We start from the raw sequence: 16,539 nt of genomic DNA on the forward strand, positions 1-16,539 counted from the left end.
CACTCCTGATGATAGGCTGTGGAAAAGATGTTCTGGTAAGGGCCCTTTCAGCTGAATCTTGGCTGGTGATTGATCACATTTGTCCTTTGGCTCTTTCTCCCTAGGCAAAGGGATGAAGCAGGTTTTTAAGAACAGCAACGATGCCACCTCTGTGAGGCCAGGCCAGTCATGTGGATGGATATCAGTGTGACCAAGGAGTTCTGGAGAGAAGAGCTGAGTGTTTCACCATCCTTCAGCTGCATGGCAGGGAGAGGAAGTAGGGTGTTCTTGGGTTCCCAAGGACAGTGGCCAGGACTCGCAGATTGGAAAAAACTTCTAAATCACACTTTGGTCCTGTGGGAGAAGTTGGGGAGATGCTGAAAGGTTAAGAGCACTTGCTGCTCTTGCCAAGACCCAGGTTCAATCCCCAGTGCCCAGCCTGGATGACTCACAATCATTCATAAACTTTAGTTCCAGGGGATCTGATGCTGTCTTCTGGTCCCCACAGGGACTGCATGCATGTGGTTCACACACCTACATACAGACACAGGTATACATATGAAATAAAAGTAAATGAATCTTAAACCACAGTTGGATCTCCTTAGTGGTGTTTAGGAATGGCTGGCAACTGGTAAGAATGCTGTCAGGTGGATGGATAGAGAGGGGACAGGGAGAAGATCCTGGGTCCTCCAGGTGTAAGGTGAGCTGGCCTCAGGTCCTTTGTCCACTTACTCTGTGGCTGTGCTGGCCTTATGTGTTAGCAGCCTCTCAACACAGTCTCCTGGGACAGCAAATCTGCAGAGCTTTAGAGGAAGCTTGCTCTAGAGCAGCAGTTCTCAACCTTCCTAATGCTGCAACCCCTCAATACAGTTCCTCATGTGGTGGTGACCCCCGACTATAAAGTCATTTCCGTTGCTACTTCATAACTGTAATTTTGCTACTGTTACAAATCGTAATGTAAATATTTTTTGGAGATAGAGGTTTGCCAAAGGGGTCGCGACCCAGAGGTTGAGAACTGCTTCTCTAGAGGGACAGAGGCAAAGGAGTGTCCAGTTGCTATTTTGTGCACATGTGATTCTGCCATAAACTCTAAGTTATATCTAAGAAAACGATGTGTTGAATGTTAAGTATCCAACATTAGCAAATTGTAATTGATAATTTGCCTATGGCTAAAAAAAGGAAATATGCTTTAGTCAGGGAAACACAAGCTCCAGTAGAAGGGCTTTATTTATAGAGAGCGCCATTCTCTCTGCAGGGAGAGGGTGAGGGGGTGGGGGCGGGGTGGGATGGGGAGTGGGGGAAAATGGGGGAGGCGGTATGAGGCATTGCTGAAGGACCATGAGTGATTTCAGCCCAGCCCTCTCCTTACTTGGTTGGTGAGAATCAACAGGAAAAGGAAAAGCCAGCAAAACTGCTCTTTCCAGGGCTTGCAAGTGTGATTCTGGTGAATGAACCTGGGGTTGGAGGAGACCCAGGGCAAAGACTTTTCCTGGAGGCCAATCTCCCTACCCACTCCTTCAGAAGGAAGGCCCCATGTGTGGACAGATGGGAAGACTAGACACACAGACATGACCCATATCACACTTTCTGCAGCCCCAGGGTCCCCACAGATGGGGACTAGGAAAGCATGTTTTCAATTCCCCACAGACATGCTTTCATTCCCATAGCAGGGCTTCCTGATGTCTGCAGCAGCCCACCTTCAAGGGCGATCTGGAATCTAATTATCAAGAATCAAATTGGACGTGGAATACCTTTTAGGAGACCATGCATTCAGAATAACCCTATTAAAGATCTGTTGGGAAGTACAAAATTAGCCCTTAATTGTTCTGTTTCATAAGTACATAGAATAGACTGTAACGTACCCAAAAAACTACTTTTAAAATGATAAAACCCCAAGCTTTGACTTTATTCATTCCCAACATTACTCTCCAAGATTTATGAGCCTTTATATTTTATATCAAACTAGATTGGTAGCTCTATATTTGTTTTCAGTGGGGTCATTTGTTTGTAGAGGTCTATGTGAAGTTGGTCAGAGAGTAGGTGAACTCTTAGGTTATAAGGACACACGGACACACGAGCACAGGCAGGGTGAGCTCTCTGGCCCTGTCTTAGTGTTGTTTCTCCTGTTGCTGTGATAAAATATCCCGACAAAAGTAACTTATGGGAGAAAGAGTTTGTTTTCCTTATAGTTCCAGGGTACAGTCCACCGCAACAGGAAAACATCAGGAACTTGAAAGAACCGGTCACATCACATCCACAGTAAAGAGCAGAGACAATGAGTTGGTGTGGGCACACCTGTTCTCGGCTCACTTTCTCTTTTTGTATAGAGTCTAGGACCCAAACCTAGGGAATGGTACCTCCCACAGTAGGCTGGGTCTTCTTCGTACATCAATTAACATAATCAAGACAATCCCTCCCTCCAAAGACATGCCCACGGGCCAACCTGATCTAGACAGTTTTCACTGAGAATAACTCCCCAGGTTATTCTGCAGTGTGTCAAGTTGACAATGAAAAGCAGCACCTTCAGCTGATGGAAAGGACATTGCTCGCTAGAACTGACTGAGGTGGCATGAGCCCAGGGCCATTCTTTATCACAGTGGTGATGGCATGGGTACATCTCATGGTAAGTCAAGTGAGGTGACGGAAGGAACGAGGATGAAAATCTGTGTGGTTATGGAGCCCTTCTTCCTGCTGGATATACAGCAGGGCTTCTGTGGTCACTGATAATTAGCTTCTCTGAAAGGTATTGAGAGAGGCAGCACCTGTAGATATGTCCCTGGGTACTGTAGTTTGAATGTTGAATACCCCAAAAGTCCATGTGTTAAAGGTATTGTCCCTCTTGTGGTACTATTGGGAGTTAGTGGAACCTTGCAGAAGTGGGGCTACCTAGAGACCTGCAACTCAACGTCACAGTCAGTGTATACTTAATACATCACTTCATTGATTAAAAATAAGGGCTGGGGCTGAAGAAGCTCCAGTGGTGTGTATGTGCATGATCTTGAAGGACAAGGGGGACACTATATGTTGGCAATTTCTCAGACCTGCATTCTGGAGGGAAGAGATTTGGCCATATGGTGTGTGTCAGCCAGCAATGTGTGTCCCAGGAGGGAGGGATGTGTAGGCATAGGAAATGTTTGTGGCTCCCCATGCCTCTCTCTGCTGTGGTTCCAGAGCAGTGCATAGCCCAGGAAGAAGATACGCTGGGGCCAGAGTGAGGAAAACACTGATGACACATGACAGAAAATGGACAAGAACAAAGGAAAAACCTCCACTCCCATGAGCCTCCAGAATACTGGAGCGGCTTGTAAACACAGTACAACCCAGCCCACAGCCCCTGGCAACAGGCTCCATCAGCAGAAGCTTCCCGAGAGCCTTCGATAATGACATTTAAAGTCTTACATTGTCATCTTGTCCTAGAAAAGGGTTAAATGCTACTTTTAAAAACTACACCTGACTCAGTGGAATTCCAAATACATGTATTACATAACACAGGCAAAGTGGCTAGCATCTGACCTAGCCAGTGTGTGAGGAGCTTCCTGGGCAGGTCTTGGCACCATTATGAAGCAAGGGCAGGTTGCTCAAGGCTTAAATAAACCAATGTTCCCATCTCCCATGAGTACAGCACACCACAAGCAACAGCAGAGTGAGAATTAAAGTATCCTGGTCTATTAGCAACTGAGCAGGGCATAATGGCCCCTGAAATAAGATGCTGGATCAGGACACATCTCTGAGGTATGCAGAGTCACCAGAATGTTTCTCTTCTCCCTATTCCTTCCTTACCCACCCACCCCCAAGTTGAAGTCTTAATTCTAGGACTTTCCATCCTGTCTGCAGGGGGTGGAGGAAGAGGCTCTGAGGAGTCTGCTCTAGCCAAGCTCCCCCACCGAGCTGCACATTGGAGAATGTGTGAGGTGGTGTCAGACCAGGAGAACCTGCCTCTGCTGGCTGCTGTAGAGCAGAAGGCTGAAAAGAAGGTCTAGAGCTGATGTTTTGAACATCAAGCCAAGCAATGCGATACACCATCAAACAGTTCAGCTGACATCTTGTTCTTGAGTGGGGTTAGAGGCAAGAAAGCAGCCTGCAGTCCTGAGAACTCTGAGATAGTGGGGAGCCCAGCACCCTACCCCACCACATCTCCACCCAGCTGTCTATCATTGGCTTAATATTGTTTCTTCAGTTCTGAGATGAAAAATGATCTTTTCCCACATTTCATGTGTGTATATGTGCATATATGTATATGTGTGTTTGCCTGTGTGGAGGTATATGAGTGCATGAATGTGTATGCACATGAGTATACACTTGCATGTGACACCTAGATTCTACCTTATTTAGTAAGCCAGACTCTGCCAGTCAAACCCAGAGCTTACTGATATGGCTAGTCTGGCTGGCCAGCTTGCTCTGGGGAGGCCCTGCCTCCAACCTCTGAAGGTGATATTATAGGCAGGCTGCCAGTGCCCGTCTGGCATTTATGTGGCTTCTGGGGATATGAACTGTAGTCCTCACATGTGTGCTGCAAACACTTACCACTGAGTCATCTCCTCAACTTCCAATATAAAAATTATTTACATATTTTTCTATCTGCAGTATCATGGAGTATCTAATAAAGAATGGCATGTTGTGTTTTAGCAGAAACTATTCCTCCTTGTGAGCAGTCCTTGAGTCTGAAGAAGTCTTAGGAAAGGAGATTTCCCATGACAAAATCATCCTGCATCACAGAGAAAAGGTTTTGTCCTGCAGAGACTAGTCTTTGGAGAGTAATTAAGAACAGGAAATCCAAGGCAGGGAAAGTTCCAGAAAAGCAATACAGGGCGCTGTAGTCCTCACACTGTGTGACAATAACAACTACATGCGCTAAATGAGAATGGCAAAGGTTCCTTGAGCTTCCAGTTTGGAGGTGCCGTTCAAGGATGGACTGACCTGTTTGGGGACTTGTTACACCATGTGCCCGGGATGATTTTTGTTCACCTGATACAGCTAGAGTCATTTGGGAAGAGAGAACCTCAACTGAGAAAATGCTCCCACCAGGTCGGCCTGTGCGCAAGCCCATGGGGCATTTTCTTGATTAATGATGGACATGGGAGGGTTCAGTTCATTGTGGGTAGTACATGGGTAGGTGGTCCTGGGCTCTACATGAAAACAGACTGAGCAAGCCATAAAGAACAAGCCAGTTCCCCCTGTGGCCTCTGCATCCCCTCCTGCCTTCAGGTTCCTGCCCTGTTTGAGTTCCTGCCCTGACTCCCTTCAGTGATGGAGTATGGCCTGTGAGTTGTAAGGGGAAATAAATCCTTTCCTTCCCAAGCTGGTCTTGACCATGGTATTTTAGCATAGTAATAGCAACCCCAACTAAAACATATGATAAACAATATGTTTTATGATTGTTGCTGACAATTTTTTATTACTTACTGTTAGGTACACATGCATACTTGTGGAAGATAGAGCACAGCTTCCCGGTGTCCGTTCTCTCCTTCTGCCATGTGGGTTCTGGGAGTTGAATTCAGGTCGGGTTTGACAGTCAGTTCCTTTGTCTGGTAAACCATCTCACCAGCTTTATAGGCAGCATTTTCCTTGCTAAACAACCTTAGGCAGGTTGGCTGACGACCGCTAATAATTTGTACCTTGCTTCCTTCTGTGGAACATGGGCTGACTGTAGTTTCTGCCACTCATGAAGTTAAGATGAGCGATCCGTTGGTGGTGGTGGCGCTGATGGTGGGGTGGGGGTTAAATTTGCCGTCATCATCCCTCCAGATGATGAGCTCTCTCTTCTCTTCACCCTGTGCCCTTTTCTACCTCTGCAGACCACAGGGATGGGCACATGCTGTGATTTCAGGTCACAGGACAATGCCAGGTCTGACTGACCTTTGACCCCAGAATAGAGTATTGATTCAGCTGTTGGTCTGAGTCATCGGTGGCTGATGTCAAAAGCAGAGGAGTCCTGGGTCCTGGGTCCCCAGATGTGATGATGTGTGTGGGTCTGGCTGCTGGCATGGACAGAGTAGTATCGTGAGTGCACATGTTCTGTGCTGGCCAGGTGAGAACCAGAGGCCCACTGAGAAGCACAATGCTGGGTATCAGGTATGACAGGTGGTGGTTGTCAACATGAATGTTGTAGTCCAAGACCAGATGTGCAGAATCTGCTGACATTTTTTTCCCTGGTCAGCTGGGCTGGGAGAGGTCATCAACTTGCAAGGCTGTGGGTTCTCCAGGACTAGGCCAGATGCCCAAAACTGATCCTAAGAGTGGATGGTGGGGCTGTGGAATGATGCTGAGGATGGGGAACAGACAGTGAATAGGGAGCTTTGAGAGGTCTCCCATCCACTAGGACACTGGTTCAGGGTCTGCTGAGTCAAGTCCCAGGTTCTGATTTGGGGTAGAGGGCAAATATGGACACCGGATCCCGCCTGTGTGCCTCAGGAGGTCCCTTCATTTCTCTGAGCCTCTGGTTCAACAAACTCAGACACACTACCCCGTGAGTGAGTGAATTTACATGAGCAGGTGCCTGGTAGGTTTCCCACTGTGACACAATGGGGACACATTATGACACAGTGCTCTACCAACAGCAGTACAGAGCTGCAGCTGCTACTTCCCAGGGACAGGATCTTTCTCCTGTGCCAGAGTGTTTTACCACTGTCTGTCACTCAGTCACCTAGTCATTCAACAGAGACTTACAGCACACCCCCAGAGTGCCAGCCACAGGCCTGATTCACAGCACCTCGGCCCTTACGTAAGCCATGTCACCTGTCGCCGCTCACCAGAGGGTTCCAGTGCATACATAAACCACGGCTGGGTTGGGATTGCCTCACATGTCTGGGAAACTCTACCGCAACTGGCTTGCAGCCACATTTCTGTCTCGCCAGTCAAGAAGCGGGGTGGGTGGTGGTGGAAATTCCGGCAGCCCAAGCTCTGTGCAAGAGATCAGACATGCAAGAGGGAAGGAGGTATGAAAGAATGGGGTGGATCCATTAGGCTGTGCTTCTCATGTCTCTGCCACCCAAGGTGTGGTACAGTTTTCCACCTGTTTTCAGAGTGTTTTAGAAAAAACAGTGTATGTATGTGTGTTAGCACATGAGTGGTGTGTGTGTGCTGGGGGTGTGCTGGGGGTGTGCTGGGGGTGCCTGGTTCATAGATGGTACCTGTCCCTGCCACTGCATCTTCATTTGGTGGACAAGGACACAAGCTCCCCCGGGGCCTCTTTCATAAGCTCTCATGTGTTTGTGAGATCTCCTTTATTATGTAATCACCCCACAGCCCCACCTCTTAGAATTATCACAGTGGGAGTTAGGACCCCAACAGAGAAATGTCTTACAAGGAGATACAAGCATTCAGTCCACAGCAGACTTTCTGTCTGCTTTTTGGGGGTGCTAAGGTTGCTTCCCAGGGCTTTGTGTGCTCAGAAAGTGCTCTTCCACATAGGCACGCTGTCAGTCTCAGTCTTACTGGAGTATCAGAGGACATTGTAGCCCAGGCATTTCGTATATCAATGTAATGCACCTAATTAGAAAGGTAGGAGGAGCCAAGGCAGGACAGATGCAGAAAGAGCAGCACCGGAATAGAGCGAGCATGAAAAGTGTTAAGAGGAAGCGAGCAAGTGACTTCGCTGCGCTGCTGGGCTCCTTCATCAGCGAACTGGCCACTTTGGATAGCTTGGGGTGAAGAAGTAAAGTGGTGTTACTCAGAATTGGCAGGATGGGGCCGCTAGGTTAGTAATAGAGGACAGGTGAGGGCTGGTGGGATAGTCCCTCCTCCACAAGGGATATCTAAAGTGTGACGGGACCAGGGAGGTGGCCTGCAGGTGTGCAAACAGGATGCAAGGTTTTGAGGAGAACAGGATGGGGGCGGGGGTGGCGGGGTCAAGGACAACAGGAAGATTTGAACCTGGGCAACTGAAAGACTGAGTCTCTTGAAACTCATGAAACCGCAGTTCATGAAGCAGGTTTGGGGTTGAGAAATGATTGAGGAAGGCATCAACTTCTGGTGGAGAGAGAAAGAGAGAGAGAGAGAGAGAGAGAGAGAGAGAGAGAGAGAGAGAGAGAGAGAGAGAGAGAAAGAGAGAGGAGGGAGGGAGGGAGGGAGGGAGGGAGAGAGGGGGAGGAGGGAGGGAGAGAGAGGAAGGGAGAGAGACTTAAGCAAGGAAGGCTTTACTTAGGCTCCCAGTTAGAGGGCACAACCCATCATGGTGGGGAAGTCACGGTAGCAGGGGTATGACAGAGCTGTCCACACTGCTTCTGCAGCCCAGAAGCAGAGAGGCAGGGAGAGGCCATGGCTGGGTTCATCTTCCTTTCTCCTCTTCATTTACTTTAGAGAGCCAGCCCGTGGAACAGTCCCACTCATAGTGGTCATGTGTCTTCGTGCAACAATTAACCCAAGCTAGGCTCTATTTCCTTGGGGATTCTAGTTCCTGATGAGTTGATGGTATTCACCACATGGCTATAGCATTAGGAGCCCCCTTGCTAGGTCTCAGAAACCCTGACATGCCTAGCTCACAGTCCTGGAGTGAAGAGTTTAGGGGAGCAGACTTCACCTTTTTGGGAATGCCTTTTGGACCTGGGACATAGTCCAGGGGCATATGTTCTGGACTGCTGTGATTACGCAGAAAATGAGTGTCTATTGAGTGTGTCAACCGGTGCAATGCCGACTTGGGAAACATTAAGCTTGACTCCCTAGGTGAACAATGCCGACTGCTTTGCCCACATGGCTCATTTCAGAACAATGAAACTAATTTTCTTTTATAGTTCTGAGAACAATTCTCCAGAAGAAATTCCAAAAATATTTTGAACAGCGGCTGTGCTCTCTGGATTGGCCGTGTGCCACCCCAAGGTGACTCCTGTGCAGGGAATTCTGCTCCCTGGCAGGCAGATGTCCTGGGTGGCCTTTAGAGTGAGGTTTTGGTAACATTGGAGTCATCACTATTATGTTCACACTGCTCCTCTGCTAACTAAAAACACCAGTTAATTACTGGCAAGTCTAACAGCAGCAGGGATGAGTCAAGCTGGACCTGCTCACAGCAACACTCCCCATTCAGAGGGATGCACGTGCGCACTCGCTTTCACGAGAAAGACAGTTCCTCCTCCTCACTCAAGCTCTGGCAGTCTTACTTTGTTGGTCCATGAGATAAATTTTGCCATCATTTCAGGTTTATAGCTAATTTAATTCTACTTTATTTATTTATAAAACACCAAGGAAGAAAAATCTTATTAATTGTAAATACCTAAAATATTTTCTGAACATTGAAAAAAAGAGAGAGAAAAGAACTCTTCAAATTTATTATTCTGTCAGCCTTCTTCCAGAATCTTTCAGGCTGTCAGACTCACATCTTTTTCATAGATTTGTTTCTGTCCTGCCTTGAGTCCACAGGTTCTTTTTGTAGACTTTTTTTTCTCCCTTAGACAACAACTGAATTCTAATATGCTGATTTTGACTCCCCTTGGGACTAGCAGGCTCTTAAAGACGTCCGTAATGGATGTGGAGAACCAGAGTGCTTTATCCAGTGGTTTGCAGCTGTTTGTGGCTTCATTTGCATAGCCCCATCAGCTGATCGCCGATCGCCCGCCGCCAACCGCAGACACCTTCCCTGCATGCCAGTGAATTTATGGCATTGTTGAGAAGTGGCGGCCTAAATAACTCATCAGGAAACCGCTCCCCCTCGTTTGTTCTCTCATCAGACCTGGAAAAGCACTGTCGATCATTTAGAGATGACAAAGACGGGAGCCGTAAGAGGCGAGAGTAGAGCTATTTCATCGTGTTATTGTAGGGCTTGCCTTTGATGGATCAGCTTCCGCGGAGGGGAAGGGCCTTCGGATGGATAAGCCTTCCTTTTCCAACAGAACAAGAAGAAGCCCCAACAGCAGAAGGACAGGAGGCTCTTTTGTCATCTCCCCTCTCCCATGTGACAAGCCTGGGTATCAGGATGCAGCAAAGAAGTATTGCTCCTCAGGATGACCTTGAACCTGAGTAGGAAGATGAGTCATTCAAATGATGGAAACTAGAGAACATAAAACCATCATGGCCTAGTCAACCATGCACAAGGTTCCAGAGCCACCTTTCTGAGCCAATACACTTTCTTTGTCTCTCTATGACTGTCCTCAGTTTCCTGTGAGCAAGATGTGTGTATGTGTGTGTGTGTGTGTGTGTGTGTGTGTGTGTGTGTGTGTGTGTATGTATGTGTATATATATCCAAAATCCCTCTTTAGTATCTGAAGAGCCCATGAATATATGGCTACTGCATTTGCCAGCCTTCTGCACCATGCTGGTTCTGGCTGGCTGGGACAGAGGACCATCACTGGGTATTCTTCCTCTGGCTCTTCTGTTTCATTTAGGTAAACCATATCCATGCTGAAAGTGCAATTCAGTTCTCTCTAAGCAGAGGGAGAAAGAGACAGGGCATTCGGTATCTTTATCAACACTGAGTGCTTCTGCCACCTTAAATCAATTAATTCCTTCTGATGATTCACCGAGTACCTGGCCGTGTACCCGCTGCGCTGGGGCACGTTAACAGGCCAAGAGGAAATAGCACATGAGTCTTTCAAGGTTGTGCTGACTTATTTCTCCTTCCACCCCATTCTTACCTCTGGTCAACATAGTCTTGGTGTCCTGTACTTGCTCCAAACCCCTCCCCTTTACATTCCCAGTGTGCAGCACTAGACAGAAGACATTGTCTGGCAAGTTGTGGCAAGCTTTCAGAGAAGAGTTGAGTCAATCTCTAGGATGGGGAGCCCAGGCAGCAACAAACTGGTCATCCACACGCTTCCTCTATTGGTGAGTCCACTGCCCTGCCTAAGTCTAGGGTTTTTGTTTTTGTTTTTGTATGAAAGTCTCATTCTGTTAAGAGAAAGGTGACAAGGCAGGCACCTGTAGATGAATTCCTAAACAGTCTTATTAAATAAACACAGAGCCAAATACCGAGGTAATAGCCGAAGAGATCACAGCAACAGCCACGACTAGCCTTAGCTTACCACCAGCAGTAGCTTCCACAGAGAGCTTCTTCTGTATAACCTGTGTTTTTATTGCCTTCCTATTCTGCCTTCTCATTGGTTCTAAGCCCAGCTACATGACTTACTTGTCACTGCCTGTCTATACAGACCTCCAGGTCTCTATGGTTGGTACTGGGATTAAAGGCATGTGTCACCACACTTGGCTATGTCCTTGACCATACAGAGACTCTGTCTGCCATGTGATTAGATTAAGGGTGTGGGCTACCCACTGCCTGACTTCTGTTTATGGCTATTTGACCTCTGATCTTCAGGCAACTTTATTTATTAACATACAAATAAAATATCACATTTCAGCACAAAGAAAGTATCACCACAGGCACCCTCACTTCCGTATAGCTAGATGGTACCCTGGGGCTGAGAGCAGTGACTTAGGGCAATGTGTGCTTAGCTGAAATGCTGAGTCTCTGTTCACAACACCTGGCTTAGGTTACTGTGCTCTGGGGGCCCTGCAGTAGCCCAGCTGCAGCAGGCCAACACTACATCCTTGAGGGTTGACTTGAAATTGGGTTAGAGACCATGGTCAGTGGTAGATACAAGATCAGAGAAGGGACAGTTGGGGTTCAGCTTTTGGGGCGGTCAGTGGAAGATAGACATCTGGCTCTGATGGAAGAAAATCTTCATGTCTTAAACTCTAAGATCACTTTAGGGTACCAAGGGGGAGGGGCTGAAGAGCCCCAGGAGACCTCAGTTACCAGCTTTAGATGGTGAGGAAATGTGCCATAGAGGAACGAAGCTAGACATGGTCATCCAGTACTAAGTGTATAGTATAAAAGCAGCACCAGATTTTCTTAATTGTGACTAGAACGGGAGCTGTGCTAGTCAGTTGGTCTGGGATTCTTTGATTTAATTTGTGTTTTCGTCCTTTTTTTTTTTTTTTTTTTTTTTTTTTTTTTTTTGGTTTTTCGAGACAGGGTTTCTCTGTGTAGCTTTGCGCCTTTCCTGGGACTCACTTGGTAGTCCAGGCTGGCCTCGAACTCATAGAGATCCGCCTGCCTCTGCCTCCCGAGTGCTGGGATTAAAGGCGTGCGCCGCTGCTGCTGCTGCTGCTGCTGCCGCTGCTGCTGCTGCTGCTGCCGCCGCCGCCGCCGCCGCCGCCGCCGCCGCCGCCGCCGCGACCACCACCGCCTGGCTTGTTTTCGTCCTCTTTTGCAACTGCTTTCAACACCCTTTCACTCTGTGCTTTGTGGGAGGGTTCACCAGGACAGCTATGCCAGGAGCTAGCTAGGAGAGGTTCTGGAACTACCCCTCATGGTGCCCACAGCATCAGGTGGGGCTGGAATCCACTGCCCTGCCTAAGTCTAGGGTTTTTGTTTTTGTTTTTGTATGAAAGTCTCATTCTGTTAAGAGAAAGGTGACAAGGAGCCAGCATCATTTGGGGAGGCCCGGGGATGTTCTCATTCTTGTGTTAGTGAGGAGAACTCAGACGTGAGGATGGGGGTGGAGGGTTTTCTGTGTGTCTCTCTGGCTTAGCGGAGTCCATTTCTCTCTGAAGAAATTATTTCAGATCTTGGGTCCTTCCTGGCTGGAGGGAGTGGCAGACTCTGAGGATACAGCATCTCCACTGCACAGGACCCTGTTATTTTCCATCCTTTTGCTCATCTTCATTCTATTCATATATTTGCCCCAGATGAGTGGGTAATGGGTCAGACCCCAGTCATTAGGAATACCCCACTTTGTATGGAGGCCCACCACTGGGACAGCTAAATGGTGCTGAAAGTGTCAGTGGTATTTTCCACACACAAGTCCAGCACTGGCATTCAGAACTTATTAGAATAAATGCACCTTTCCAGGGTAGAGACCAAACCTCAAAGTCTTTATAAAGAGAGCAAAGAAAACGGCATTTCATCTTTCAGAAAACCGTGAAAATTCTGTCTGTAAGCGACCAGATGCTAGAAAATGCCTAATGGATGAATTGAGAAAAAGCAGCATGATTCAAAACTGCTAATGTACTTGTGGCATGCCTGCCCACACTTTGCTGTCTAAAGTTATCGACGTTCAACCCCATGAGACTTCTGTGTCTCCACCGAGCTTAATTTCTCTCCTGCCGACTTCTCCCACCCTCCCCCAGCACCACTGTTACCCAATCTTCCAGTCCTGTCCCTTGAAGAAAAAAAAAAAAACTGCAAAGATTATTGAAATACCTGTTCTCAAGGGCAGGGAGCTCCAAGGGGGTCATCTGAGTCATCATATGGCAGAACATGCAGGAAGCTTAATTGAATCTCATCAGTACTGTCTGTGGTGGTTAGACACACTCAATTTGCACAGCCAAATCTCTCCTGCTATGGGATGTCTTTCTGTATGCTGTGAATATGTGTTGCTCCCATTGGCTAATAAATAAAGCTGTTTTCGCTCATGCAAGGCAGCTTAGAGGCAGGCGGGAAATCCAAGCAGAGATATGGAGAGAAGAAAGGAAAGTAGGGAGAGATGCCACCCAAGGAGCAGCAAGATGCCAGCAGACCGGTAACGCCATGGCCACAAGGCAACTTAAAGATGAATGGAAGTGGTTTAAGTTAGCTGGCAAGAAGCTTGAGCCATTGGCCTTCCAGTTTGTAATTAATATAAGCCTCTGAGTGATTATTTTATAAGCGGCTGTGGGACCATGGGGCTGGGCGGGACACAGCAAAACTTCCAGCTACACTCTCCATTAAAAATTCCTAGGTTGTAGACACAGAAGCACTTTTCCCACATCTGCCAATGACAACTCCAATGTAGAGTGGAACTCATTGGTGTGGTCTTCCACTATGACATCTTCCCCCTCCTACCAAGAAGTAGAATTCAGTTTTCTGGGGTATTGCTTTAATTCTCCATAATCAAAATAAAAATATTCTGCAACATGGAGTGATGCCATTTGTGATGATGCCATTCTTACTTTCCAGTGCCTGGAAGAAAGTGCATGGCCATCATCCTTAGTCTTGTTGGACCCAAAGCTATTAGCCATGACTATACATAGAAAACTCATAATCGCCTGCAAGATTTGACCCAAAGTCCATGAAGTGCAGGCATTACATTACTGCAGGTGTAATTTCCCTTCTGACTGCCAAGCAGTCTTCTCTCATTTCATTCAACAAATGTTTATAAAAAGCCTGTCCCAGGCCACAGCTGTGCATGAAACATGAGGCCCAGGGCTCCTTGGAGTTCACAGTGTCAAAATGGAGAGAGGCATTAGACAGTCACTGAGATTAGTCTGAAGCTATCCCTGTGACAGCTGTAGAGGTCAGGGAAGGTCACTGCAACAAGTATGGCAGAGATCCAACTCATGCCTAACTTGAAGATTCCTCCACCAAAAGAGAAGCCCTTCAAGGCCTCCTTCTTTTCCTTGATATTTATCTGAACCCATCAAGTCCTATGCTGGAGTTACAGAGATAAAAAGATGAGCTAGACATGCTTGCTATCCTCAGGGGACTCCACACTCCAGTATGAAAGACAGCCAACTTCTGTCACACCACTGAATGCTCTTTACCGTGAAAGTAATGTGCTTATATGTTCTCTCAGAAAGAGGAGCTGAGTGGTCCCCATAGGAGGACTGGCAGAACCCCCTGATCTTGTGGGAATGCACGGCCACAGGAGAAAGATGTCACTGGCCATTGAGTAGCAGGGAGCCCCATCAGGGAGCAGAAAGAAGAAAGGAAAGAAAGCGAGCTGCTTAGCTAGGCATGGGCCCTTACCACAAATAACACTAACTATGGCATATGGCCTTTATCTCCTGTCTTCTTCCTCTGGTCCTGTGTACTGGGACCAAACCCTGCACAGATTCTGTGTCATAATTCAGAAAGCCACTCACTAGCTCCATTTGGATTCTGCTGGGACTTAGCTCTGCCTCCCTTCACACCAGAGGATGAAGAATATAGGAGTTTCTCCATCACAACTCCCTGTTTACACTTTGGTAGGGTTGAAGCAAACTGTGGGGACAAGAACTCAAGAGCCTGGCAAATTAGACCAGTATTTGTCAGGAATAGGGTTTCAGCCATAGACTAAGCTATAACTGTGACATTTTTGCACCCAAACAGCCTTTCCCCACTCTTTTAAGTAGACTGTGCTGGGCCAGCCTTCATTTCATTGCTGGGACATAAGGTCTCAGAGAGGTGAGATAATGTACCTAATACCCACCGTGTGCTACTCACACACAGGTTTGCCCAGAGTCTAGCTACTCCATCAGCATCTATTATGTCCCTATTTCCCCTTGAGTGTCCCACAGGTCTCTGATGATTCATGTGGTTGAAACATTGTTTATTAGTTAATCTTCTCATTGCTTCAAAACGCCTGACAAAACCACCTTCCAGGAGGAAGAGTTTGTTGAGACTCACAGTTCAGGGTGATACAGTCCATCAATGGCAGTCAGGGTGTGGAGGCAGAGGTGGGACATGGCCAGGCTCATGAATCCTGAATCCAGTCAGGAAGCAAAGAGTCATGAATGCCAGGCTCCTGCTCAGCCTCCTTTTTCATGTTAATACAATCCAAGACCATAGCCATGGAATGTTGCCATCCACATTCAGGATAGATTATTCCACTTTCATTAACACAACAAAGAAACCTCACTGACATGCCCAGGGGCTTGTCTCTTTAGTTGTTCTAAAACCTGCCATGCTGAAAGGCAATGCTAACCATCAGAGTAAAGGGCACAGGTGGGTAGTTAGGTAAGGAATCTATCCTTGGGCCTTGGAGAAGACAGCCTATGTCACAAGAAGTAGGTTACCAACCTAGCTTCCTCTCGGGGCAGGACCCATGGTCTCCTCAAAATGTAGTACCCAGATCTGTTTGTTCTCCTGAAGTCCATTTAGCTTCAACATGAGGCATGTGGCATCTCTTTCCACAGATGGCTGCAAGTAAATATTTCCCTCAGTATGCTCAGGTATTTGAGGAAACCAGAATATCTGCAGGCACTGCTGGCCAGGGGTTCTGCATCTGGGAGAGCCATGGGGGTGCTGAGAGTGTGGTCTGCTTTCTAGGACTGACCGAACTGCCTTAAGAACTTTTCAGTCATAGACAGGGGAAGTAAGCGTGGGTAGAATAATAACTGCCGATGTCATGCCGTGTGTGTGTTTCCAGCAAGATGCTATCCCTGCAGGAGGGGTTCTGTGATGTCTGGAGAAGCATCCACAGTGACAAGATTTCCTGAAGGTTAGATGAGTGGATGCACCATGGGTGTAGAGCACACCACGGCTCTCCCTGATGTGCTAAAGGATGCCATTATTCTGCACTGACTGCTGCTGGGACCAGGGTGCCACATCTCTACCTGTAACCCATGGGTACCAGGTAAACAAGCCAAGGGTATTGTAGTCTTTACTCTAAACTGGCATAGTAGGGAGTCTGTCCTGTAGCCTAAGGCCTGGATTCCATAGGCAACAGAAAATCCCTACTGAATAGACTTCTAGACCCCCAAGGAGCACATTGTCTGGGATGACCTGTTAAAGCCCAGTCAAATTCAGTTTGAACCAGTTCTTGGAGCCTTGTGTTACATGTGTGTTAGAGGCAAAAGGGAAGTGGGGCAAGCTAGCTAGTGATTGTATTTGTTCATATACAGGCACTTACACACACACACACACACACACACACACACACACACACACAGAGA

The 16,539-nt window shown here is 47.4% G+C and overlaps 1 protein-coding gene and 1 long non-coding RNA gene across 3 annotated transcripts in view; both read left to right on the plus strand.

Annotated features, from left to right (window-relative positions):
• The window catches only part of Dpp6 (dipeptidyl peptidase like 6), an 876,452-nt gene that overhangs the window by 116,256 nt on the left and 743,657 nt on the right, over positions 1–16,539 (plus strand). The window lies entirely within an intron of this gene.
• On the plus strand, positions 5,158–12,379 carry LOC119087738. The gene is made up of 3 exons (XR_005091216.1): positions 5,158–6,700; positions 9,639–10,808; positions 12,319–12,379. It is a non-coding gene; the product is annotated as an uncharacterized LOC119087738 (long non-coding RNA).

This window comes from Peromyscus leucopus, chromosome 3 (genome assembly GCF_004664715.2).
Source record: "Peromyscus leucopus breed LL Stock chromosome 3, UCI_PerLeu_2.1, whole genome shotgun sequence".
Taxonomy (NCBI): Eukaryota; Metazoa; Chordata; class Mammalia; order Rodentia; family Cricetidae; genus Peromyscus; species Peromyscus leucopus.